We start from the raw sequence: 27744 nt of genomic DNA on the forward strand, positions 1-27744 counted from the left end.
GTCCATTCGTCAGGAACTACACATCGATGGCTTGATTCTGGCTAATGTCTGTATACGACGGATTCTCCAGTTCTTTGGACACGTTGCGCGTTGCAACGAGGATAGCCTGGAATGACTAGTTGTGATCGGTAGCCTGGAGGGGAAGAGAGGGAGAAGAAGATCCCACAGGATGGACCGATCGAATTAAGGCAGCAGCAGGCTCCTCGATGGTTGGAGCGCTACGTGCAGCGCAGTCAAGGGATAACTGGAGAAGAGTCATTGCTTCCACAAGGGTCACAAGCCTCAGTAATGAGGAATAAGACGGAGAAGAAGTATTTATAATAGGTGTTTCAACTTGATATAAAGCAACTATCGTCTTTATACGAAGGAAGTTGGAAGTCTGGGCATCCCAGGGCTTACGACCTGGCATTGAATTTATTATATCAGACACTGGATTATTCACCCTACGGATGATACATACAGTATATCAATATTATACGTGTCTCAACTTAAGATAATTTTTTATACAACATTTTGAATGTCTTAATTCACAAATCTAGGTTTCTCCATTTAGTTATTTTCGTATTTTAAAATATCAACATACATGAAGAAGAATATGGAAGTCTGGGTATTTACAAAGCTTATGACCTATCGGCTGGTTGAGTGATCACATTCACACTTTAAATTCACCATTCTACCCATGATTGACAACCACACTACTCAATTTTTTGGAACTCATATATCATCGATTTCATGACGCTCCAAGATTGAGTTTACAACAACCTCTCAATCTAGGTAGAATTAATAAAACGCCACACCAATCTGTCTTTGCAAACAATGTTCGCCTCTTCCACATTCATGCATTTCCTCATACATACCCACCAATTATTCCAACTCTTGACCCAATTTCAAGTATCTGAAATATTTGATCGTGCGAAGTTTTCCTAGGTTTTCCTCTGCCCCTATTTCCTACTACATTCGTCTCATAAACTTGTTTTACTGTTCTTTCCTCGCTCATTCATTCCACATGTCCAAACCATCTCAACACACCTTTCTTAATTTTGTCGTAAGTGCTTATCTCAGCCTTGCTGTCTTTCCTTATACCACATTCGAACATCCATCATACATGGTTTTGCCGCGCTGAGAGATGGCATTTCGGCTGCATTCAGTCTACATTCATCCTTGTTTTGCCAACTCTATGCTTCACTTCCATACATCAGGGTTGGTGCTAGGACAACATTGTTTACTGATAGTTTTATTGAAATTTATTGAATGGTCCTTAAAATATATATCCTATACCCAAATTAACCAGCTGCCTGACATATAGCTCACTCCTTTCAAGAACGTCATAAATCAAAAATTGTCAATTTCCAGTTGTGCATGTTTTCGGAATGCCCAGAAAATGTACTATATCCCAGCAAAATAGACATTTTTTAACTTAATATTTACCCGCTACAGGGCAGAAAGTATTGTTTTTGCATTTTGAAGAAAAGGTATTGTGTAATTATTTTTTTAAATATACCAGTTATTTTTCAAATGATGAAAAAACCTTCAGGTTTATTCTAAAAAGATCTGTTGCACAGTAAAAGTTCAATAAGTGGCTTGATATTTATTTATAATACATTTTATTATATTTTTAAACTTTAAAAACGTTCTCCTGAAAAATTAAGTTTGTTGATTTATGACGTTCTTGAAAGGAGTGAGCGATATATAAAATAGAACCCATTCGGGGATCCAAAATAAATGATATGAAAAAATACTTTATGGAAAGATATATATGTAGTGTTTGGTCATATTTTCTTATTTTGTTTTTACCTTATGTTTTTTATATTTTCTAATTTGTTATATTTTCTCATTTGTTTATTTTAAATATGCCTCTTAACTTATGTTTTTCTCATTTATTTCTTTTAAATATGCTTCTTATGCCTATTAATTATTCCTGTTTATTGTTTTTATATTTTACCATGTTTTAGTTTTTTTAAATCTTTTTTATAACTTTATTATTTGTATTCCAGTCTTGTAAACCTCAATCCCATGTCCCAAAATGATAAATAGAAATTACTCATCGGGAATATTGTATATATGACTTATGTATGTAATATATTTTGAAAAAATAAATAAATAAATATGTATCAAGTTCAAATGTAAATTATTTAGTTTTTTCCACTTATATGTTTATTTTTTCACTAAAACTGGTAAAATAAAAACCATACAATTGTTGTTTTATTGTTTACAGTATGTAAAATTCTTTCCCACCAAAAAATGTTGTACTAATATTTCAAAACAAAGCACTAAAGGAATTTAATAAGATAAGGTAGTATAAACTAAGGTAAGTAATTATACATTTTTACTTAAGCAAATAAAAATATTTTTTTGTTGTTCGCTGAAAATTCAATCTATTCTTTCCGAAACGCTACATTACTCAGTGTCTTGCGCACCATTGTGTTCGTATAAGGAAAAAAGTAGAAATAATCATAACTAAACTAATTTAGACTCCAAACAACACCAATCGGGAATATTATATATATATATGACTTATGTATGTAATAAGTTTTGAAAAATAAATAAAAAATTAAATAAATAAATAAAATGGTCCATAAATAATCGGTGCCATTACGCATTGAAAATTACGTCATTGTAATTATGTATAAAACAATGCTTGGTACGCAACTGAAGATAGTGAAACAGGTCATGTGAAAACAAATCTCACTCTCCATTTTAAATTAGAATACCACACCAATTTGGCAAACCGCATGCAGAGGAAATGAAAATAAATATTACGATATTATTAATAAAATAATTTTATAGATGTCTCTACTTGATATGAAACATCCATCTTTGCTCTTTTTCTATGGAATAAAATAGAAGTCTGAGTATCCCAGTGCATGCGACCTGGCATTAAGGCCCAGTATTCGTTAAGTCACAACTAAATTTTCTCTAGTAACATTTTACGATTGTTTTTTTCCTCTTAAAGCATCATTTTTGTATGGAAAAAAATAAATTTCTTTCGAAATAATCATACGGTTTTGAAAAGAAAAGAGTTACTGAAAGGTTAAGAGTTAAAAAATACAAAAAAATATTTTTCGTTTATATTCTAAAAGACAAAAAAAAAATCCACTACACATTCTTAAAAAAAAAAATCGGGCGTGGATAGACGTGTTACCCCTCCGGCGCTCGGCAGCTGATTGAATTTTGCGTTTGCGAGTAAGGCCTTAATGATGAATATATAGAGGTTCCAAAAATTTGAGAAGTGTGGTTGTCAATCGTGGGTAGAATGGTAAATGTTGCACGTGTGTGAGTGATCACTTAACCAGCCTATGACAGGTCATAAGAACTGTAAATATTAATATTTCCATATTCTTCTTTATCTATGTTGAGATGTATTTTTTTAAAAATTAAAGTATTGTAAAATGTGCCCTCGGCTCGAAAATAAATCAGTGAAGGCACATTATTATTAAGCGCCCTTGAGGTAGTATTTTACGAAAATGGCGCTATATAAATTAATGTACATATTTAAGTAGATAAATATTCAATGCGTATTAAGGCCAACAATGCGTGTAAAATTGCATGCGCAACTTTTCGCTAACGACTCAATGCAATCAGATAAGCCAATTTTCCGCAAATAATTGCACGCGCGTGCACTAATTCTATAACGTGCGTTACAGGTAACACAGAACCATGGGAATTAAAACGTGTCTTGTAACACACTGCGGGGCAAACAAACAAGTTCCGACAAAACTGACGTGTGCAAGACCGACTTGTCACCGTGTCAGCGAATCCAAGCGCCTTACTATGTGAAATAAAAATAAATTATGCACACAACATGAGAACATACAGACAAAAACACATTAAAAAAATACAGAAAAGAGTGCAGTTACAGGAACTTTTCATATTATGCAATAAACTAAGTTACTTTCAATGACATTTTACAGCATCCAAATTAATTTTCTTTTATTATATATGTATAATATAAACAGGGCTTTTTTTATGTAACACGGTGGAACGGCGTTCCAGCACCCTTTTTTCACAAATATACATTTATTTTTTAATTTTTTAAAATCAATTAGACGAAACGATGTTTGTGGTTACGTAATTTCAATTTCAAACACTTATCCTCACCCCAATGGTGCATAGGGCACTGCATCATATAAAACGCAGTGTTATCTTGATTGTTAACACATATAGGAAAGGTGATCAGCGTTCCGCTTCAGGTACCAGTCCAGGGTAATTTAAAAACATTAATTTCCCTATGGCGTCCTCTCTGATAACGCAGTACCTATCTCAGAATTGTAAAGGGGGATAGCTGAATTTACGTAACACGACAACATCTTTGGTTAAATGATATAAGAATATTTTTTTAGCAAGTTCCGGGACCTTTTTTGTTTAAAAAAGTGACACATATAAATATATATATATATATATATATATATATATATATATATATATATATATATATATATATATATATATATATATATATATATATATATATATATATATATATATATATATATATATATATATATATATATATATATATATATATATATATATATATTGTAAAATGCGTCCCTCGGCAGGGGAAACTCAGTGAGGGCACATAACATTAATCAGTAATTTGTAATTATGTATATGATGAAATGAATACATGAATGTGTCCCTAATCGCCTTATCAATACAGCCGGGTAATAAAGTAACGATAAGTTGCTATCGCGTACTGAGTACCCAGTACTCGCACTCGGCTATTGGGCGATGCAATCGATACGCGCGGCTTATCGCTTATCAGCGGCCTCCAATGCCAAATGTACCGTCATGGGTGCCAAAACTGCCAAATGTTATTGGAAATATTGGAACTCCCAAGCCAAAACCCCAGTCAAACCATGGTACTGGAACTTATCTAGGTCTTCCTACTCTCTATCTCGATGTTTTGCCCCCAAGGCATCCGTTCCGCAAAGTGTGTGCCGCGGCACACTGGTGTACCGTGGTGCACAGTTGGTGTGCCGCGGAAAAAATCTAGTTTTGTGAAGATATTAAATAAACTTGGTCATGATATTATATATCAACTCCTTATTCAAATATCCACCATTCTTTCGGGTCCTAATTCTAGAATTGCTGTCAAAATCTCAAAAAATGATAAAGCTAAACGCATTCATAAAAACTATGTTTTGTTTATTAATTATTATTATTATTTGTTCGTAAACAAAATTAAGACACGACACTGCCATAAACATCCTTGCACTGGTTGACAGTCAAATAATATATATATATATATATATATATATATATATATATATATATATATATATATATATATATATATATATATATATATATATATATATATATATATATATATATATATATATATATATATATATATATATATATATATATATATATATAACGTGGTAATATTTTCCTTTTGAAAATTAAGTGTAAATAATATGTAAAGTGGGTGTATAATAATAAAATAAACAATGTGTTGCTTTGTAATTAAAGTTATAATTAAAGTTTATTCTTATTTTATCTTTATAATATTTTTATATCTATCTATCTATCTATCTATTTGATTCTGACAGTTAATAATATTATCGGAAGTCTTTTGTTTTCTTCTGAGCGACGCATGCGACATCTGGTGGTAGAACTGTTTTATGTAGGTACTATTTGTAAGTACTTAATAAAATGTATAGGTAGGTACCTAGTTATTTTATTACATATATATATATATATATATATATATATATATATATATATATATATATATATATATATATATATATATATATATATATATATATTTATATATATATATATATTTCTTTTAATATTAAAAAAATATTGGAATTATGTACTTTACAGACTAAATTGCCAGTATAGACGTTAAGTCGGGGTGAATATTATGTTACAATACAACCGTTTCCTTAAGCGTGAACATGTTACAAACATACTGAGCGTACAAAAAATATCTCACGCTAATTTTATCAGTTCCCAAGCATGCATAGTATTGTGATAGATATAATTATCTACTATCTACATTTGAACAAAAATTATTAACTTGTTAATTAATGTTTTGTCGTAATTGAAATTCGATTTAGTAAAAAGCGATCAATTTAACATATAATGCATATAAAAACTATAATGTGATGTATTTATTTAGTATTACTTTAATAAAAATCATATATATGGACATACTTAATACGTGTGCTCCAAAACCAGATTTAAATTTGAATTTCAAATAATTTTCGTTGTGTCAGTTATAAAAGGTTGACATTTCACAATCGTCGTAAGCAAGGTATGAAGTTATACAATGGAGCAATTTTCAATCGGTCACAACGTTTATAAATTGTCAAAATTCACAACCAAATTTTGCAGAAACGACACATATCGCTCACTCCTTTCAAGAACGTCATAAATAAATAAAAAAACAATATTTTTCAGGAGAACGTTTTTAAAGTTTAAAAATATAACACAATGTATTAAAAATAATTATCAAGCCACTTATTGAACTTTTTACCGTGTAACAGATCTTTTTAGGAAAACCTGAAGGTTTTTTCTCCATTTGAAAAATATTTAGTACATTCAAAAAAATAATTAAAGAACGCCTTTTCTTCAAAATGTAAAAACAACATTTTCTGCCCTTTATTGGATAAATATTATGTTAAAAATATGCCTCTTTTGCTGGGATATAGTACATTTTCTGGTCATTCATTTTTTTGTCATTACCACTGTACGATTTCGGCCCAATTTGTGGTGAATTCAAACAATTTATTTGGTATTATATTGGTTCAATTCAGGTTTTAAAAGAGTGGACGACATGTTTATCCTACAAGACGGTGTAAGTTGTCTTTCTGCAGCCGAAACAATGGAGTTATAGCAGACTAAGTAATTTGTATCTGACATCGGAGAGAGATGAATTGGCGACTAATTTTGGCAACAATAAATATTTAAAAAATATATATATTTTTAGTAAGCTGCTTCTAAAACTTCAGTACGTACGAGTAAACATGTTGTATTTATTTCAATAAGAATGTGTAATATTTAATTTAAGGTTCACTTAGTAAATATGTACCACTATTTCTTATAATATATTGTGACATGTGTTTTGATGCATTCCAGTTCATTTTCAAACATCGTATGTGAAGCTAATTCTAAATTTTAGAGTTGTGTCCTTTTAAGAAATAGTGGTATCTTCTATGTAAAACATATATTTAAAACGGATAGATTTTACCACAAAGTGACTGCTGAATCAATTAATGAAATGATGGAATGTGTAACATATGTAGATACCAGAATATAAAAAAATGATAACACCATACAGAGAATAAACGAAATATATAATCCTATATGGTATAAATCCTTTGATGTTATTTCGCAAAGCTTTGTACACTTATAAAAATATTAAAAACATAATAAAATGCGTTAGTGCGGAAAACGCGCATATAATGATGAATGAGTGCATTCCAGAGCAGTAAAGATAACATATCAGATGATGCAATATTACGAAGAAAAAATACTAAAAAAGACCTAATTAAATTCTGAACTCATCGCTAAAAATAGTACATATTTAATATTCTACAAATATTTGCGAATAAAATAAATTGTGGCAAAATAATGATCGAACGGCGACAACGTCATGTCTAATACTAAGAAATTATACGATTGTTGGTCTGGAGGCAATAATAAATAAATAATAATAATAAATAAAAACTCTTATCCGCACCAAATGGTGCATAGGGCACTGCTTCATATAAACGCAGAGTTATCTTGATCGTTTACACATGAAGGAAAGGTGATCAGCCCTCCGCTTCAGGTACCAGTCCAGGGTAGTATTAAATTTATTTTACCCCCCCTGGGAATTGAACCCAGGACCTCTAGAGCGGTAGCCGAGCGTGCTGACCATTACACTACGGAGGCGGACATATATTAATAAATAAATAGGAAATTAAAAAAACATATTGGCAATTTTATGGTATTATAAATCTTCAAATATATCTGTATTTGGGGTCTTCACCCACGCTGAATAGAAATACGTAAGATAGACTTACACATATAAATATGTATTAGATGATTAGACGATGATGATATTATATAGATGATACAAAAACAATTCTAGTGTTCAAGTTTTTCACGAATTTATGTTAACAATAATATCTTTGTTCGTAAATCTGGGTTTTGTCCACTTAGGAGTTGTTTTAAAAATAAATATTGATATCTCAACATTGATGAAGAAAAATATAGTCTGGGTATTTAGAGGGCTTGCAACCTGTCATAGGCTGTGATCACTTTATACACATCACTCACTCCTTTCAAGAACGTCATAAATCAAAATACTTGATTTTTCAGGAGAAAGTTTTTAAAGATAAAAAATATAATACAATGTATTAAAAATAAATATCAAGCCACTTACTGAACTTTTTACTGTGCAACAGAACTTTTTAGGTAAAACCTGAAGGTTTTTTCTCCATTTGAAAAATATTTAGTATATTTAAAAAAATTATTATATGTAGAATAAATACCTTTTCTTCAAAATGCAAAAACAATACTTTCTGCCCTGAAGCGGGTAAATATTAAGTTAAAAATATGTCGCTTTTGCTGGGATATAGTAAATTTTCTGGGCATTCCGAAAACATGCACAACTGAAAATTGACGATTTTTTATTTATGACGTTCTTGAAAGGAGTGAGCGATATTCGGAACACAAGACTGACTTAGATTGATAGATTGTGGATGCGTTTGAAAGAATTTCGTTGTTCGTTCAGTCGCTAAACGCGGTTCGAGAATACAAGTATAACATATGAGGGAATCGGTATCGATGTAGTGGAACTTTCGCTTATTTTCGTTTTCTAAACAGTATGCTAGAAAAAAAGAAAGTAATGCTATTCGGGGTCGAGAGAATCTTATTTGTATCCGTTATTAATAACAGTCATTAAGGTAACGATTATAGATCTATTTTTACCAGTTAAATGTTGAACAATAAATAAACAAAACTGGTTCAAGTATGGTGTACAGGGTGACCATTCACGAAGAGCGTAGACATCGAAACAAATATAAAAAAAATATTACACATAATTTTGGATGAGTCCAAATCCTTTTTAAAAAATCTTGGTAAAATAAAATGACGGGGGTCGAGAGAATCTTATTTGTATCCGTTATTAATAACCGTCATTAAGGTAACGATTATAGATCTATTTTTACCAGTTAAATGTTAAACAAATCCTTCCAAATCCTTATTAAAAAATCTGGGTAAAATAAAATAACTCCACTTATTAGTTATTTTTAAGTAGTGCTATTTAAAGAAAAATTAAAAAAAGTTCGGGGAGGATCTTGCATACATTTAAAAGGATCTCTGCCAAATGAAAAGCTTATCATAATTATATAAATATTCACATGTTATAAATACATATATATATATATATATATATATATATATATATATATATATATATATATATATATATATATATATATATATATATATATATATATAGTTATATATAAATATATATATATATCTATGTATATATATATATATATATTTATATATATATATATATATATATATATATATATATATATATATATATATATATATATATATATATTTATATTTTTTTTTTTTTTTTTTTTTTTTTTTTTTTTTTTTTGTAAAGATTATTAAGAGTTATGACAGCCAAACAACTATGCGTTAAAACAAACATTACATATGCATTTAAGAATAACTCTCACATGATACAAGAAAGCACCTCCCAGCATAGAACCACGAGATCCAAAACGCATTAAACAAAACCTAACAAATTAATGAATACCTCTTTTAGTCAAAAGAACTTTGAATATTATGCAATACAGTTGTACAACCTGCTTCAATTATTCATTAATATCGTATTGTAAAATGTGCCCTCCACACGGGAAAACCCGGTGAGCGCATATTATTGCAAATTGTAATTATTCGTACGATGAAAAATAAATATTTTTCCCTAAGGAGAAAAATCACGGCTATGAGTTTTGTGGCACCGCATCGCGCTTAATAATGAAACGATTATGCGTAAAGATGAATATAATACGTGCTTAATCGCAGTTTACTTTTAGATTTCGAGGGTTGGCAAACGCGCAAACCAGTTTCCCGAAAATACTGGCCAAAAATAACAATGCAAACCAGTTTACGGTGACCCTGAAGCCAGACCGACCAAGCGAGCACACTCAATGACCTAAAGACTTCAGTCGGCTCAGGTCAATTTTTTTAGTATCAAAATGCATTTCAGGAATTATTCGGGTCTGGGTTTCCATATGGAAATACATGCTTCAACTGCATAGTAAAGATATGTACCGTAGAACGGGGCTACTTGAACTTTGATGTGTTACTAGAACCCAGTACATTTTTTTTATTTAGATCTGTATTTGGTCTTCAATAATGAACGTATCGACATTAATTCATTATTTCCCTGACAGGTGACACTTATTGTCACGATACGTCCATTATTGTAGACCAAATACAGATTTTTTTTTGTACTGAGCTCAAGTAACACATCAAAGTTCAAGTAGCTCGTTCTACGGTATATTTTGTATATTAAAAGCATTGTTAACTTTGTGGTATGGTAATATAACACTCTTCTTATCATTCATCGTTCACTTTGTGTAATATCACTTTAAAAGTGGTATTACACAAAGTGAACGATGAATGATAAGGGGAGTGTCAAATTAAAGATATTACATGTATTTATTTAATTTACATCATATACATAACATCTACCATACATAGTTTTGTCGCACATTCATATAATTATTTTTAGTTGATCGACCTTTAAAAAACGTATCGATAATACCAAGAAACTAGTTGAACGAGCAAAACGCACCCACCGTAATTTTCATATATTCACTTAACAACATATCAAGTACTTACCTCCACACGTAGAAATTATCAAAGTACCTACATATAGCGTAGTTTACTTTCTTCCCGGCCCTCATAGGCAGTTTCCATGCCTCGGAACGGTCGAAAGTTGGTAATGTGGCGTTCTAATCATTTATCATACCCGTGGGTAGCAATTAGCTCCAATAATGATTGTTTTTTGGTCCGGAAGCATGATAATTCATTTCTATCCCTGGGAAACTAATAAACTTATTTTTATGTTGTTGACTGGAATAAATCTTTAAAAAATAATTGCACCCATTACTTTAAAAATATTACAACTCGAATGCGCTTATTTCAACTAATGATGTTGGCTTCGATTCGTAACACTTTATAATTACTTATGATTCAATTCAATAGTTAAATTAAGCTTTAAATTAACACTACTAGTTACGGGAGAGAAATCCACTTATCGCTTTAAATCACCTGCTCTCCCGAAATTAGTAATGTCAACGAAGTTAATTAAATCAATATTTTTATCAAAGGCTGGTTTCAGTGATCATCTTTAAAACTTTATACACGTTTAAAATTCATCATTTTACCCATGATTGACAATCACACTACTCAAATTTTTGGAACTCATATATATGTACATGTCATACAATTGACTCGTTCTTTCATGTGTGAGTTCTCGGAACTATCTATGGTTGATTTGAGTGAGTTTTTTTTTAATTATGAAAAAACTCTTATATAAAGAATCTTGTCGAATTATTTTACACACGGGTAGACGCCTGAAAACATGATTTTATTTTTTAATGAAGCTTTTATATACTTATATATATATAACTTGACCTGTTTTTTAGTGGTAACACTAGTACTCCGGTATGTACAGCCAGCTTGGCTAACATGTACATAATTTATTTATTTCAACCATACAACAAATGGTTCCACGTATACATAATATATTAATGTAAAACAAAAATCATTAGGATATGAACAAATTCATTGTTTCCATAATTTATGCCTTCTGGAATATCGTAAAATCAACATGTCCGCGCATTCTCAACGGTCCAAATGATTTTTTAAACTTGTGTAAATCAATGTCAATGTCGCCAATGCTAAAAAAAATATGAATTAATTTAAAAGGCTGTTGAAAATAGGCACGCGCTTCGAACATGTTTCATAATGAAGGTGCCTACCTACATAATGATAATAATAATAATAATAACTACGCGGGAAAATTAACAAATTGTATATATGAGTAGCGAGGCGCTCAGAAAAAAGCGCCAAGTTTAAACGTCGAACCATGACTTGAATTTTTATACATGAACCAAAAAAAACAACAATATAATTACGAGAACATAATTGCTTCAGCAATATATGTAGTTATTACATTCATAATAGAAATACATACCGTATTTTACAGACTTTAAGACGTACCTTAATTTATTAAGTCATTATTTAAATTACGTTTTTACCAAAATGATGTTACCACGGAGTTTTGGGTCCTCGCCAAAATGTTTCATTTCCAATATTGCACAAAAATCCTTTAAATGCAAATCTGTTCTGTATACTGTATTCTATCGAAATCTTAATTAGAGTTGTGATAAAACGTGACCAATCCTGTGTTTAACCAATATGAAATCATTAAATCGCATCAATGCCTAACAATTTTACAAGCTAGAATTCCTGATTACTAAAAATAATTTATAATGGAAATGTAACGTTTTGGTGAGGACCTCTACATATATATATATATATATATATATATATATATATATATATATATATATATATATATATATATATATATATATATATATATATATATATATATATATATATATATATATATATATATATATATATATATATATATATATATATTAAGTAAACTTTGTCAGGTCTTTAAGAACTGTGTCCGTCGATGGTTGCTTTAACATTGGAAGGGACAAGGTAGAAAGTGAATTAATTAAAGTCCAGGTGTAATTATCACATTGAAAAACCTTAAACTATAAATTATTTTTGTATCTCCTGTATGTTATGTTTATAATCTAATCATTGAAAAAAAATATTATTAAAAATTTTAAAAAATAAAAACATAAATTTTGTATTACCATGTTAGTATTCGGCTCAACACAGGCCATGCCTAAAGAGCCGTAATACGTATAATAAATGTATATATGAAATGAATATGTATATTGAATGTATCTATGTATTATGAAAATAAAATAAATAAATAAATAAATAAATTTGTATTGTATTAAGGGATCAACCTTATTCAAACATATGTACTATCATTTTAAGACATATGAACTAAAAATGCTATAAATCCTTGTACGTAATAGGCAAGGAATGTTTTCTAAGGCAACTAATAAATATATTTTTTTTAAATATTTAAAAATTCATTGTCGGGGTGGGTGGGTGTTCGCCTCAAAAAACATCGCATCACACAATTGTAATGCGTTTTTGTGTACTACAAACGCACGTGTGGTGGACTACATTTTTTTATTGTACGATTCCCATCACTACAATGATGCCAGATGGAGACTGGTTTCCCGTGGCATCGAATGTATGGCCATTTTTAAGACAGGTGGGAATTTTAAATAAAATATTGGGCATTTTTAATTTCAAGTAAAATAAATTTATTACGTTTTAATCCGTTTGAATAAAAAAAATGTATCAAAAATTAACAGAAACATTTCTTTATTACCAAAAAGCCCGCCAAGGACAAGAATACTGTGGGCCGAATACAATATTAAGCTTGATCCTCTTTTTCAACGCAAATTTTGTTCATTGATGAGGCAGATTTTTGGTTAAATGGCTATATCAATAAGCTGAATTGCCGATTTTCGAGTGGAGAAAACCCAGAAGCCTTTGTCGAGACGCACTGACACCACTTGGCACATATTTTTTTAAAGACGATGTCGGCCAGAATGTTACGGTCAATGGAGAGCGCTACAGAATCACGATTACTGTCTTCTTCGTACCTCAGTTGAATAGAATTGATGTGATAGAGCTGTGGTTTCAACAAGGTGGCGCAACATGTCACACGGCGGATGCCGCCATAAATTTATTGCGGGATATTTGAATTTGTTTACCTCTAAAAAAAGACCCCATACAAAAACATTTCACAATGAAATTATAAGGTTTTTTTGTATTTATTAAGTAAACTTATTTCGTAATAGTTTATTCTACGTGTCGCGAATAAACAGTAACGGTAAAATTATTAATATTGTCGGGCCGCACGTCTGCGTCCAATTATTTTCACGCTCGTGAATCACACACGCTAAAAAAACGCCCAGATACATAAAAAAGATGTTAAAAAACGAGATTCAATTAACATTTTTCATCTTATGTGAATGGTTATAGGGTAAGTATGTACTTAACGCCAAGTGGGAAGTGAATACGAGCTGCTTGACGACCGAGCGAAGATTTCACATGTTTTTATGTAATTTATTACCATTATTGAATGAGGTCATCAGCCGATAGATCGTTTCGGTGAAAAATAATGTCGTATTTATGAATATCGACGTGAAATGCTCGGATGTTTGAGTTAAAATATTAGGCGGATAGGTCGAGACGCGAAATTAGGCGTTGTAAGATTTAAACATTTTAACCCTTCGCTGCATCGTGTATCAAATTTGTTACATAGCCAAAAGCTAGTGATAAAACATATCGCTCACTCCTTTCAAGAACGTCATAAATAAAAAAACTTGATTTTTCAGGAGAACGTTTTTAAAGTTTAAAAACTATAATACAATGTATGAAAAATAAATATCAAGCCATTTATTCAAGTTTTTTCTGTGCAACAGATCTTTTAAGGTAAAACCTGAACATTTTTTCTCCATTTGAAAAATATTTAGTATATTTAAAAAAATAATTAAACAATACATTTTCTTCAAAATGCAAAAACGACACTTTCTGCCCTGTAGCGGGTAAATATTAAGTTAAAAATATGCTTCTTTTGCTGGAATATAGTACATTTTCTGGGCATTCCGAAAACATGCACAACTGAAAATTGACGATTTTTGATGTATGACGTTCTTGAAAGGAGTAAGCGATATATCAATACCTCATAAGGATTACCATTGCATGTTGTAGCAAATTTGATACATAAGTATTTTCTTGATTGTTCCGTGTGAAAAGTTTTAGATAATTTTTTAATTTATTTTTCCTCCTAAGATACAATATGTATTTTTTTATTAGTTTAAATACAAAAGTCATGCAATGAAGGGTTAACGTATCGCTTATTTATTTACAAAAGGTGTAATAATAGGGTATCATCACTCGGGAGGAATATCTAATTTAACATACTCAACCTATAAAGGATTGTGTGAGACTCGTTTTGTGATTATGACAGCCGATATAATCAATATTTTCATTCATGATTTTCTTTATAAAAAAAAAAATTATGAGGCGAATGTTATTGGAAAAAGAAGCAGAGGAAGACCGAGAAAAACATAGCACGATCAGGTATGCCAAATACTTGAAAGTGGTCAGGTTAGGAGTCGTAACAATCGGCGGGTATGTATGAGGAGATGCATGAACGTGGAAGAGGCGAAGAATGTTTGCAAGGACAGAGTGGTGTGGCGCTCTATTCTCTCTGCCTACCCCTGCGGGGAAGCGGCGTGATGGTTAGTTAGTTTATTTTAATGATTTTCTTTTGCATAATTCGCCTTCGTAAAAAAAACATGGTAACAAATGACGCCACAGAAACGAATCCACACTACTACATACTATTAAAGCTCCATAAAGCAAATACATAAAGGGATACGCCTCATAACACACCAGATGACGTTTAATTTGATGACGTATAGCGGTGTCCGTTTTTCGTTTTATTCAAATATCAAAAGTTTAAAACTTAATAATTTCCTTAATTCTCTAAAGAATTCAATCAGAATGTTACCGATAGTCTTGTATTTTTTTTTTAATTTTAATTTATTAGCCAATAATAACACACCATGAAATTGATCCATTGCTGAATTGATCATTGTAGGTGCTATATTAATAAAAGCAAAAAATATGTACATATATATCATGATAATGCTAAACGTATACATTCAACGTGTCTGAAATACCGGCACATTTAAAATTTACTTCTTTTTCTAACCCTTACCCGCACCCCAATGGTGCATACGACACTGCAACGTATTGGCGTAGTGTTATCTTGATAGTTACTTACGTGAAGGCAAGGTGATCATTCCTGCGCTTCAGAGGTCCGGGTAGTATTAAATAAATATTAGAGTGTAAAATCACCAATATTTATTATCAAAACCCCCTGGGAATCGAACCCGGGACCTCCAGCACGGTAGCTAAACACGCTAACCATTACGTAGGGTGAATAATCAAATGTCCAACATAATAAATAATATTCATATTGTTGAAATTAAATTTATCTACATAACGTAGTTGAATCGTTTACTTACGTGTGGAATCTATGCCCTGAATACAGATCACTTTGACATTGGTTTCAATGAATGAATGCATAGCCTCAAATGACATAATATTTTAATTTTTTCAATAAAAACAAAACAAATCATTATAACACTGTTACAAACATTTTCAGTGTTAAAAAAAAACAAGACATTGTTCAGATTATGATATATTGGAATGGAAATACAGTCAGTATAAGAATTAATAATGTGTAAGACAATCAATGTTATAAGATGACATTGTCGAGTGATTTAAATAAGTATCTATTGTAAATTATAATCCAATTCTATAAATAATAAAAACTTACATCCGTCTTGACGTCTTCCGTTGAATTTACAATCTTAAAAGGAAATGCCTGATTCGTGATTGTAATACGAAAAGAGTTATCTAAAGAAAACTTTATAAAATTAAACAACTTTGTTTTAACCACTTTTTTATTATAAGTACACTTTAACCTACCGGTTTCGACAAGAACCTTGTCATCATCAGGGTTTGTTAAATTCTAAAACATTTAAAACATTACAATACTCATAATTAATTACATTCCCTTACCAAAAACTTCCACACACTCCGTTAAAATCCAAATGTTATTCCATAAAAAAGTGGTTAAAACAAAGTTGTTTAATTTTATAAAGTTTATAAAATGTGCCACAAAGTATCTGCGATAAACATTTAAGAAATTATCCGAATAAAACTATTTGCTAGCGAAAATTTGTTATTTATTTATTATGTTAAGTTATTTTTCAACGTCTTGTACAAAGCGATGCACATTGATGGGTTTGTACCCGTATTCTCTAATTTATTTATTTATTTATTTATTCGCACAAACGCCCAGAGGGCTTTTACAAGTAAAAATTCAAGTTACAAAAAAATATACAGTTGTTATAAGTATAAGACGAGAACATTCAGATACATAAAATAACAAGAAAGTACGATCTACAGTACAAAAATTATATAAATAACCTTTTTCTACATTCTTTGGGGGTACTCTAAATTGTATTATGTTTAAAAGGTCAGTAGAGTCGTATTTAGAATAAATTATTTTGTATAGGATTACAAGGTTATTGATAGTCCTTCTCTCTAAAAGTGAATTTAATTTTAAGCTTGATAAAAGAAAATTGTAGTTATTATTGTGAATAGGAATAGACATCTTTTTGAACTTTTTCAATGTTAATGCTGTTAATATTCGACCCAGTAACTAAAAATGCATAAACAAAGAAATAAGGTCGGTCCTCACTTCCTGTATCCTATTATTCCAGTTAAAATAATCATAATCCAGTAAGTCATTTCTATATTTTTGACATTTCAACAAAGGTGAATAAAAATATCTCAACAAGGGCTTATGACTTTTTAAAGACTGGTTACCAACCATGTAACCAGCCTATAATAAGCCCTGTAAATACCTTTACTTTCATATTATTTTCCATCTTTATTGAGATGTCAAAAAATATACCCATGTATTCTATTTGGATTCTAATATGACTCGATGAAAATAATATATATTAAACAATAATAACCACTGATACCTAGGTACAAATAGATATATAACGAATATTGTACCTAATATGTTATTTTACAACATATACATTCAAGAAATGTCATTTGTGAATCTGCCTTGTTTCGTATAGTACTTATAAAAAAAGTGGTGATGACATTATATTGTATTATGCAAGTCAGTCAAAGTCTCGTTTAGGTACAACTGAGAAATAATTCATAGCCAAACACGATTTTTCAACAGTGGGCTGAAGTCAGTGAGTCATTCCATTAATCACCATTACTGCGAAGAAAGCCATAAAAAGGTCGGGAACACGATGGGAATTTTCCGGAATTTTGTATACAAAAGATGGCATGTCATCTCGCTATGGGAACAATAACACGACCCGACGTGATATTGGTATTTTTGAGTTAGACGAATGTTACTTCCAAATTTGGGGGGAACTGATCACGGATCCAAAGTGGTTTTTTCTCAACAGATCAGTTTTTTTCGCTCAGAATCAGAATTAGAGGTTCGCAAATTAGTTTAAACTTCAATTTATCTAAAATTCGATGTTTTGGAATATAGCAATTTTCATGCATTTTCAGATTTTTATTTTATTTTCTTTTATTTAATTTAATTTCAGACAAAGTTATTTTTTCTCATAACATCAGATATTTTTGCTCAGAAGCAGAATCAGAGGTTCGCAGATTAGTTTTTACAGGAATGCGCAAAATTTATCACCCTATAGGAATATGTTATAATTTTTGCAAATAGGGTCGTACGTCAAACACATTTGACATTTGTGATCTAGACAGCTGCAGTAAACAAACCAATTCAGAGTAATGCAAAATTAATCATACAATTTTGTTTTTGAATACACATTTGTGTCCGTTTAATCAATTTGTTTGTATACTGCACCTGTCTAGTTCACAAATGACAAATGTGATTAATGTAAGACGCCATTTGCAAAAATTATAACATCTTCCGATAGGGTGATTCATTTTGCGCCACCCTGTACGTGCGATCCAGTGCAAGCAAGTGACACTGGAAGGAATGACCCAGAAATTATAATATTCAAGTGAATGATGACAAAGACGATTTAATAAAACAGGATATGTGATTATCCAAACATCACGTCGCTTAGGTGATACAAGTGTACGAATAAGACGCAATATTTCATACTTAAACCGCACATTTTACATAATGTAGGTACATAGGAAGTTACATCGTTAACTTTGCGTACATTTGCGTGGAAAGTATCGTAAAAATAGTCAAGGACTCGTGGTTAAGGGGTTACTCGCAAACACAAAAATTAACAAGCGATCGGCAGCCAGCAAGGCAAACGAGAAGCCAGACGTATCACCGCGCACAATTTATTTTTAGAATATATAATATTTTGGATTTTTTTTTAAAATTTATAAATTGAAAAAATTTTTGAATAATTTTTCTTTAACTCCTTACCTTTCAATAACTCTTTATATATATATATATATATATATATATATATATATATATATATATATATATATATATATATATATATATATATATATATATATATATATATATATATATATATATATATATATATATATATACATATTTATATATATATTTATACATATATATATATATATATATATATATATATATATATATATATATATATATATATATATATATACATATATATATATATATATATATATATATATATATATATATATAAATATATATATATATATATATATATATATATATATATATATATATATATATATATATATATATATATATATATATATATATATATATATATATATATATATATATATATATATATATATATATATATATATATATATATATATATATATATATATATATATATATATATATATATATTTATATATATATACATATATATATATATAATATATATATATATATATATATATATATATATATATATATATATATATATATATATATATATATATATATATATATATACATATATATATATTTATATTTGTTTTAAAAATCATGTTTTAAGCGAAAAATTAAAAAAAAAAGTTAAATTCTACCTGGGTTTAAAGTACCTACACTAAGTTACGATTTATTGTATAAATTAGGTATTATATACTGTTTAGTACGTTCCTTAATGCTATGTCTTGAATTACATGTATAACATTTAAAATGTATTATAATAAAAAAAGGAAAGCCCGCAAAGGCTCATTTAAGAGTTTTGTAATGCATAATAAACACTCAGACCAATTGATTTGTTAAATTCATAAAGCAATTGGCGGAAATCGAGTCCGCGACGCCAATTTTGGAGTCGAGTGTCTACCCAACTACACTACGGCGCGGCGCCTGCCTTATTAGATTTCTAATCAGAATTAAAAATAATTAATTTAATAACCGACAGTCTGAGCCAGAATTTCTAGGTCCGAGGTCTTATTTATGATAACGAGACGCGTTGGTCGACATAATAAGAACACAAACATTTATCTTTTTTAATATTGAAAAAAAAATAGATAATATGTTTTAGTATGATAATAGACTGTATGTACAGGGTGTTTTTTTAGAGGCATACAAATTTAGATTTCCCGCAATAAATTTATGGTGGCACCCGCTGTATAGCATGTTGCGCCATCTTGTTGAAACCACAGTTCGGTCACATCAATGCCATTCAACTGAAGTACAAAGAAGTCAGTAATCGTGGTTTTGTAGCGCTCTCCATTGACCGTAACATTCTGGCTGGCATGGTTTTAAAAAAAATATGGGCCAATGATTCCACCTGCCCATGAAACACACCAAACAGGGACTATTAATGGATATAAGGGCGTCTCGACAAAGGCTTCTAGATTTTCTCCACTCCAAATGCAATTCGACAATTCTGCTCATTATCATGACCAAAAATGTGCCTCATCGGTAAACGAAATTTTGTGTTGAAAAAGAGGATCAAGCTGAATATTGTTTTCGGCCCATTCACCGAACCTACGACAGGCATAATGGTCATTCAGTCTATTCATGGTGAAATGGCAAAACGTTCTGACTAAGATCAAATGTCAACTGTCAAATTGATAGTCTGTAGAACAAAATGTTGCCAGTTGTCAAAATTGTCAAATTTGGGGTGGAGAAAACCCAGAAACCTTTATCCATACGCCCTGACATTCATTAAAAGTCAATGTTTGGTGTGTTTTATGTGCAGGTGGAATCATTGGCTCATATTTTTTAAAAGAACATGTCGGCCAGAATGTTACGGTCAATGGAGAGCGCTACAGAACCATGATAACTGACTTCTTCGTACCTCAACTGAATGGTGTAAATGTGACAGAGCTGTGATTTCAACAAGATAGCGCAACACGCCACACGGCGGGTGCCAACATCGATTTATTGCGGGAAATTTTAATTTGGATACCTCTAAAAACACCCTATATTAAGAGACCGCGTAATTCCAGCAAAGTAGAGCTCTCGCGTTACGTAATGATGTCTAAAATAATCGTATTAATCAATCCCGCGATGTAATTATTCGGAAGCCCTGCGATGTTTTCATTCCAGATTCTTAGTAGAATTATACGAGTGAGTTATAGCTGTGGTCATCGGGATTACCGGGTTAACTTCGATATTAGGTGGGTAGCGTATTTGTAAAGTATACAGAGTAAATATTTATTATATATACGAGAATCTACGAAAATATGCATCTATGAAAATTGTAAAACAGTTTTTATTTAAATTTTATTATTATTTTTGTGTGTATATTAGGGTAAAATAGGTAAAATAAAATAAAAACGTATGTAAAATGAACTCCACCGACAAGACACATAAGGTGGCTTGGTGGGTCTCTACAAAAAAAACCATTATGTTTATACATTTTTAAATGAATGCACACAGCACTTATATGTATTTTTATTCTATATATTTTTTTTTAATTCTAGATAATTTTGCCGCACATTCCACTGAGAACGCATTTTGACTGAATTCAGTCTAATTTCATCTTTCTTTTGCTAACTCCATGTTTCACTTCCATACATTGGGGATTAAAGAATATATTAACTAAGTAACTGACTAACTAACCATCACGCCGCTTCCTCGCAGGATTAAGCAGAGAGAATAGCAATAGCACACAAATCCATCTTTACAAAAATCATGTTTCTCCTCATCCGCCAATTGTTCCAACTCCTGACCTGACCATTTTCGAGTATTTGAAATATTTGATCATGCCAAGTTTTCAAGTTTCAAAAATATTATATATGATAAATATAATATATATAAAATCTCTGTTTTCGGTACGAGTAGAAACTGGTTTAGAACGACTAAATCAGAGGCGTGCATTCTATATAGGCAGAAAAGATGTGTCTACCCTCGATTATTTGCGTTCCATATATCATAGAAACACGATCAGTGCCTTCTGTGCCTTGCCCATACCCAACCCTATTGCCTTCCCTGATTAAAAACTGTGCACGCCACTGGACTGAACTATGTAAGTTTTTCACATCGTCTTAAAAGCAATGAAGCAAATTTTTCATATTTTTTTTCTCACCTTTATCGAGAGTAAACCGACAGATTTCCTTTCAAGTCCGCGTTGGTGATTTATCGTTCATGACGCATCGTGCACACAGAGCGTCTTCACTTGACAATGCGAATTATTTACACAATACAATTAACAAAATAAACTTCACGAAGTTTTTAACATTTGATTCACAATCTTCATTAAAAAACACTTGAATCAATTTGAATTTCGCGAGCGGTTGACAGACGTCAAATTTGAAAATGGACAGATTCGAACGGTATTCCGTTTATGCATAGTTTTCACAGCCAAAATAAACGAGTAGGAACCTAATTAGAAAATAAAATTAGTAAAAAAGACAACTTTTAATTATAAAATAATATAGATAAGTATTTATGGTCTTAATATTGCATTGATTTTAAAAACTAGTTACTTCTTATATTCTTTCAAGAATATAGGGAAATACTTGACAGTAATAATGACATCATTCCTTTGGTTAGCTTTTGACGCAAACCACCAAGTATGAACTATAATCACATTTTCACTAAATGACCAATTAAACCAGTTGTAAAATATATAAGTACTTGACTTCTATACTATCTCAAAAACTTCTTCGTCTCTGTTGATTAAACAATATAAAAAAAAGTCATGTGACACTTATCAGCGCCCAATGGAGCATAGGGCACTGCATCAAATTGATGTAATGTTGATTTGTTCATTTATTATATGAAAGCAAGGTGATCAGTCCTGCGCTTCATGTGCCAGTCCACGGAAATATTAGCTTTATATATTACAGTGAAAAAAAACATATAAATGAAATAAAAGGCAGGTTTAAATCCAGTTTTTGTGTACAACAGTTTGAACACATTCAAAATAACGATTAAACAAGCTTGAAAGTAGCTTTTCTGGATTTATTAAAAAATCAATGTATGATATGCGAAAAACGTATATTTTTCATCTTATTTTATTCCTCAACTATTAAAAAATTAATAAAAAATCAAATAAGTTTTTGTAAAAATATGTATATAATTAATCTCATTTTGAGTGAATTCCACAATTTCTTCAAAAATTATTAAAAAAATCTAAGTATAATTTGTAAAAAAAAAATATTATTATTCTTATTTTTAGCACATTCCACGATTTCTAATAAATCCTTTTGGCTGTTCGATTAAATAATCACTTAATTTTTTACTGATTTTCAAATAAATAACCTCTATTTATTGTGATTTATAACACACGTGCACAAATAAAAAATGACGAACTGTCAAAATGGTAAAAAGTTGGCGGGAAACCGCGGCGACCGACTCGATTCGCGCACTGCCGGCGGACTGGCCGGGAGGACACACTGCACACCGGACAGGCTCGCATGTATGGCCGGGTGGAAAAAAGTTTGAGTCACGTTAGCCCTGCCGCTCTCTAGTGGGGGGCATTCGCCTTGTCTGACGAAAAGGATACCTCGCCACCAGGGCCGGTGTTGATAAATAAACCATCAATCTAATTAATACCGATTTTTAACAGAGAAATCGTAGTCATACAAGAGAAAGTGACCAAGTGCATTTTTTTACAAAAACATGATCATTGTCTATTTGATATCTTACTAGCTTAATATTGCCCTAAAAATTCCCAAAGGATTTTAATTTTATTTATTTATTTATTATTTATTTATTATTATTTATTATTAATTTATTTTACTTGGAAGTATAACATATTGACTTGTTAAAAATGACTAACTGCATTGATGTTTATTTTCTTGCCAAGCAAAAGGGACTTAAATGGCCCTCCTGGACATATTACGTTTTGTTAGTTGGTCACTTTCTCCTGTACGACTACGAAATACGAAAGGGGGAGGTTTAATTTGGAAACTGAATGTGCAAAAATTTTATTACCTTATGTTTTTTATTTTTTCTCATTTGTTTTTTTTTAATATGCTTCTTACCTTGTGTTTTTATCATTAATTTCTTTTAAATATGCTTCTTATGCCTATTTATTAAACCTGTTTATTGTTTTTATATTTTGCCATGCATTAGTAAATTTTTCCATACATTATTTGCACTTTTTTGTTTCTTTATTATTTGTGTTCCAGTCTTGTTAACGTTAATCCCATGTCCCAAACTGAGAAATAGAAATTACTCATCGGGAATATTATATGTTTATATGATTTATGTTATATGTTTTGAAATAAATAAATACAAATAAATAAATAAACAAAAGAGGGTATTCAGTGGACAGAAATTGATGAGGCAATAGGACACAACGATGTATCGGATTTGGTGGTGTCTTATTCGGAAAATGTGACAAGACAAATAAGAAAAATAAAAGAGCTATGTGACGAATCTTGATTGATGTAAGATAACGAATCCATTGCGTCTATTGTATTGTATCTTTTGTTATGTTTTTTTTAGGGATCAACCTTATTATGAATAATTACAAGAAATACATTATTATAGTACACGAGGACATAACAAAATACATTTGGAACCGATAAACACAACTTGGTTTGGAGTAAAGTCCTTACAATATATTGCCTATATGTATACCCAAATTAACCAGCTGCCTGACATACTTATATAACATATAACCCAGCCAGGGATTCAAAATGAATAAACTGAAAAAATACTGTATGAAAAGATATTTTTGTTAGTGATAAGTTATATTTTCTCATTTGTTTCTTTTCAACATGCTTCTAATCTTTTGATTTTTATAAGCATATTTACTATACCTTTTTAAAATTTTATATTGTACGTTTTTCCCTATCTTAGTAATGTTAATTTTTTTATAATTTCCTTTACATTCTTATTTGCGTTTCAGTCTTGTTAACCTTAGCCCCAAAATTGGTATTGAAAATTACTCATCGGGATTATTATATATGTGACTCATGTATGTAATATGTTTTAAAATTAATAAATTATTAATTACAAAGCCGGCTCTGGTGAGAATTCCTTTTAAAGGAACCAGCGTGCAACATCATCGTCTTATTTTGGCCCACGCGATTTCGACACAATAGTATTCTACTTTATACAAAAATATTCAATACAATATAACATATCGCTCACTCCTTTCAAGAACGTCATAAATCAAAAATTGAAAATTTTCAGTTGTGCATGTTTTCGGAATGCCCAGATAATGTACTATATCTCAGAAAAAGCATTGTTTTTACATTTTGAAGAAAAGGTATTGATTCATTATTTTTTTAAATAAACTTAATATTTTTCAAATGGAGAAAAAACCTTCAGGTTTTACCTAAAAAGATCTGTTGCACAGTAAAAAGTTCAATAAGTGGCTTGATATTTATTTTTAATACATTGTATTATATTTGTAAACTTTAAAAACGTTCTCCTGAAAAATCAAGTTTTTTTATTTATGACGTTTTTGAAAGGAGTGAGCGATATATTATTATATGATGAAGTAATCATTCGGGCGTATAGGTACGACACATACTTTTGGTAGAATTAAGGCGGGATAATCAAATTAATTTGCTTAAACATAGGTAACATTTAACGTAGTTGAATTTTTTGCTTAAACACCGTTTTGGCATTGAAAAATAAGTTTTTTTCCGAAATAAATATAAGGTTTTGATAAGAAGAGAGTCATTGGTAAAAAAGGTAAGAAGTTAAAAAATATATTTCTTGATTCGGCGTTAAGTTTGTGGAATGAGATGTTGATTATTAAAAAAAAACTGGTTTAATACAATTTATTGAGTTTTATATGTATTTCTTTTTGTCCGCCTCTGTAGTGTAATGGTCAGCACGCTCGGCTACCGTTCTGGAGGTCCCGGGTTCGATTCCCAGGGGGGTCAAATAAATATACGTGATTTTTTCACTGTAATATTTATTCAATATTACCCTGGACTGGTACCTGAAGCGGAGGGCTGATCACCTTTCCTTCGTGTGTAAACGATCAAGATAACACTGTGTTCATATGAAGCAGTGCCCTATGCACCATTGGGGTGCGGATAAGGGTTTTATTATTATATTATTATTTTTTCTTCAACGTATATTCTAAAAAACTGTGGCGCAGCCGATCGTGTACTGAATTGCATATTTGAGAATACCCCCTTAAGATATATTTAACGATTCATTTTAACGTCACAAAAACTAGCACTTACAAAAGTACTCTAATATCACATATCATTATATAACTTTTTGTAACGTTTAATTTATTCCATCTTAAAAAAAGTAAAGAATGGTGAATCATATAATTTTAAAATAATACGTATGCAGAACCGTAAATATAATATTTTAAAATAAAGAAAAAGAGAGGGATTCAAGTGAGAGAGAGAAATCATCTTAACAGAAATACAAATACAAGTACAAAATTTGCATGCAAATATTCTGTTTATTCAATATTTACACTGTCATTGATTAGTGCGTCAATTGGTAATGTTGATATGAATGGTGCATGCAAGTGTTTTTGCTTAAAATATATATATTTTTTTAAAAATAAACAAAGAGAAAAATTTTGATTTTATTATTTACAAAAATTCTTCAATTACATGCTATTTCTGTGGGCTCGAGCGGCTCATTATTAGAAATAGGAAGCAATTTGTGGTAGAGTGGAACAGAGTCGAACACAGAAACTCTGACTGGTTAACTCATAACGAGTAATTCGGATAACGAACAAAAAAAGTTAAAAATTTGCTCCCCTAATGAGCAAAATTTCGCACAGCGAGTTACAGAGGACGGGCAAGTCTCTTTTTCACGACATTCACTTGTGATAAGGGACTTCACTGTACATGATTTTGAAAAGAAAAGAAGAGTTATTAAAAGGTAAGGAGTTATCGATAAAATTAAGAAAGGTGTGTAGATGGTTTGGATATCGCTCACTCCTTTCAAGAACGTCATAAATAAAAAATCATCAATTTTCAGTTGTGCATGTTTTCGGAATACCCAAAAAATGTTCTATATCCCGGCAAAAGCGGCATATTTTTAACTTAATATTTACCCGCTACAGGGCGGGAAATGTTGTTTTTGCATTTTGAAGAAAATGTATTGTTTAATTATTTTTATAAATAAATTAAATATTTTTCAAATGGAGAAAAAACCTTCAGGTTTTACCTAAAAAGATCTGTTGCACAGTAAAAAGTTCAATAAGTGGCTTGATATTTATTTTGAATACATTGTGTTATATTTTTAAACTTTAAAATAGTTCTCCTGAAAAATCAAGTATTTTGATTTATGACGTTCTTGAAAGGAGTGAGCGATATGTGGAACGTGTGAGTGAGGAAAGAACGGTTAAACAAATTTATGAGGCGAATGTAGTTGGAAAAAGAAGCAGAGGAAAACCGAGGAAAGCTTAAAAGTGGCCGGGTCAGGATGTCGTAATATTTGTCGGGTATGTATGAGGAGATGCGTGAATGTAGAAGAATGTTCGCAAAGACAGAGTGGTGTGGCGTTCGATTCTCTCTGCCTACCCCTACGGGGAAGCGGCGTGATGGTTAGTTAGTGGTTAGTTTAGTCAATATATATTCTAACAAAAATAAAATGTGCGCGGAGACACG

At 30.5% G+C, this 27744-nt stretch overlaps 1 protein-coding gene and 1 non-coding gene across 4 annotated transcripts in view; both read right to left on the minus strand.

Moving 5' to 3' along the window:
- Positions 1-27744, minus strand: part of Myo61F (unconventional myosin 61F) — a 68738-nt gene that overhangs the window by 27331 nt on the left and 13663 nt on the right. The window contains exons 1-2 of one of the 3 annotated variants that reach the window (XM_088262841.1): positions 23459-23581; positions 22281-22576 (exon numbers count right to left, since the gene is read on the minus strand). The exons of the other annotated variants lie outside the window; for them this stretch is intronic. The gene's annotated coding sequence lies outside the window, so the exon portion shown is untranslated. Of the gene's footprint in view, positions 1-22280; positions 22577-23458; positions 23582-27744 lie in introns of those variants that run through there. 3 annotated transcript variants of the gene reach the window in all.
- TRNAG-ACC (transfer RNA glycine (anticodon ACC)) lies at positions 7821-7893 on the minus strand. The gene has a single exon. It is a non-coding gene; the product is annotated as a tRNA-Gly (tRNA).

This window comes from Brachycentrus maculatus, unplaced genomic scaffold (genome assembly GCF_059751285.1).
Source record: "Brachycentrus maculatus isolate JH-2025_06_01 unplaced genomic scaffold, ASM5975128v1 h1tg000190l, whole genome shotgun sequence".
Taxonomy (NCBI): Eukaryota; Metazoa; Arthropoda; class Insecta; order Trichoptera; family Brachycentridae; genus Brachycentrus; species Brachycentrus maculatus.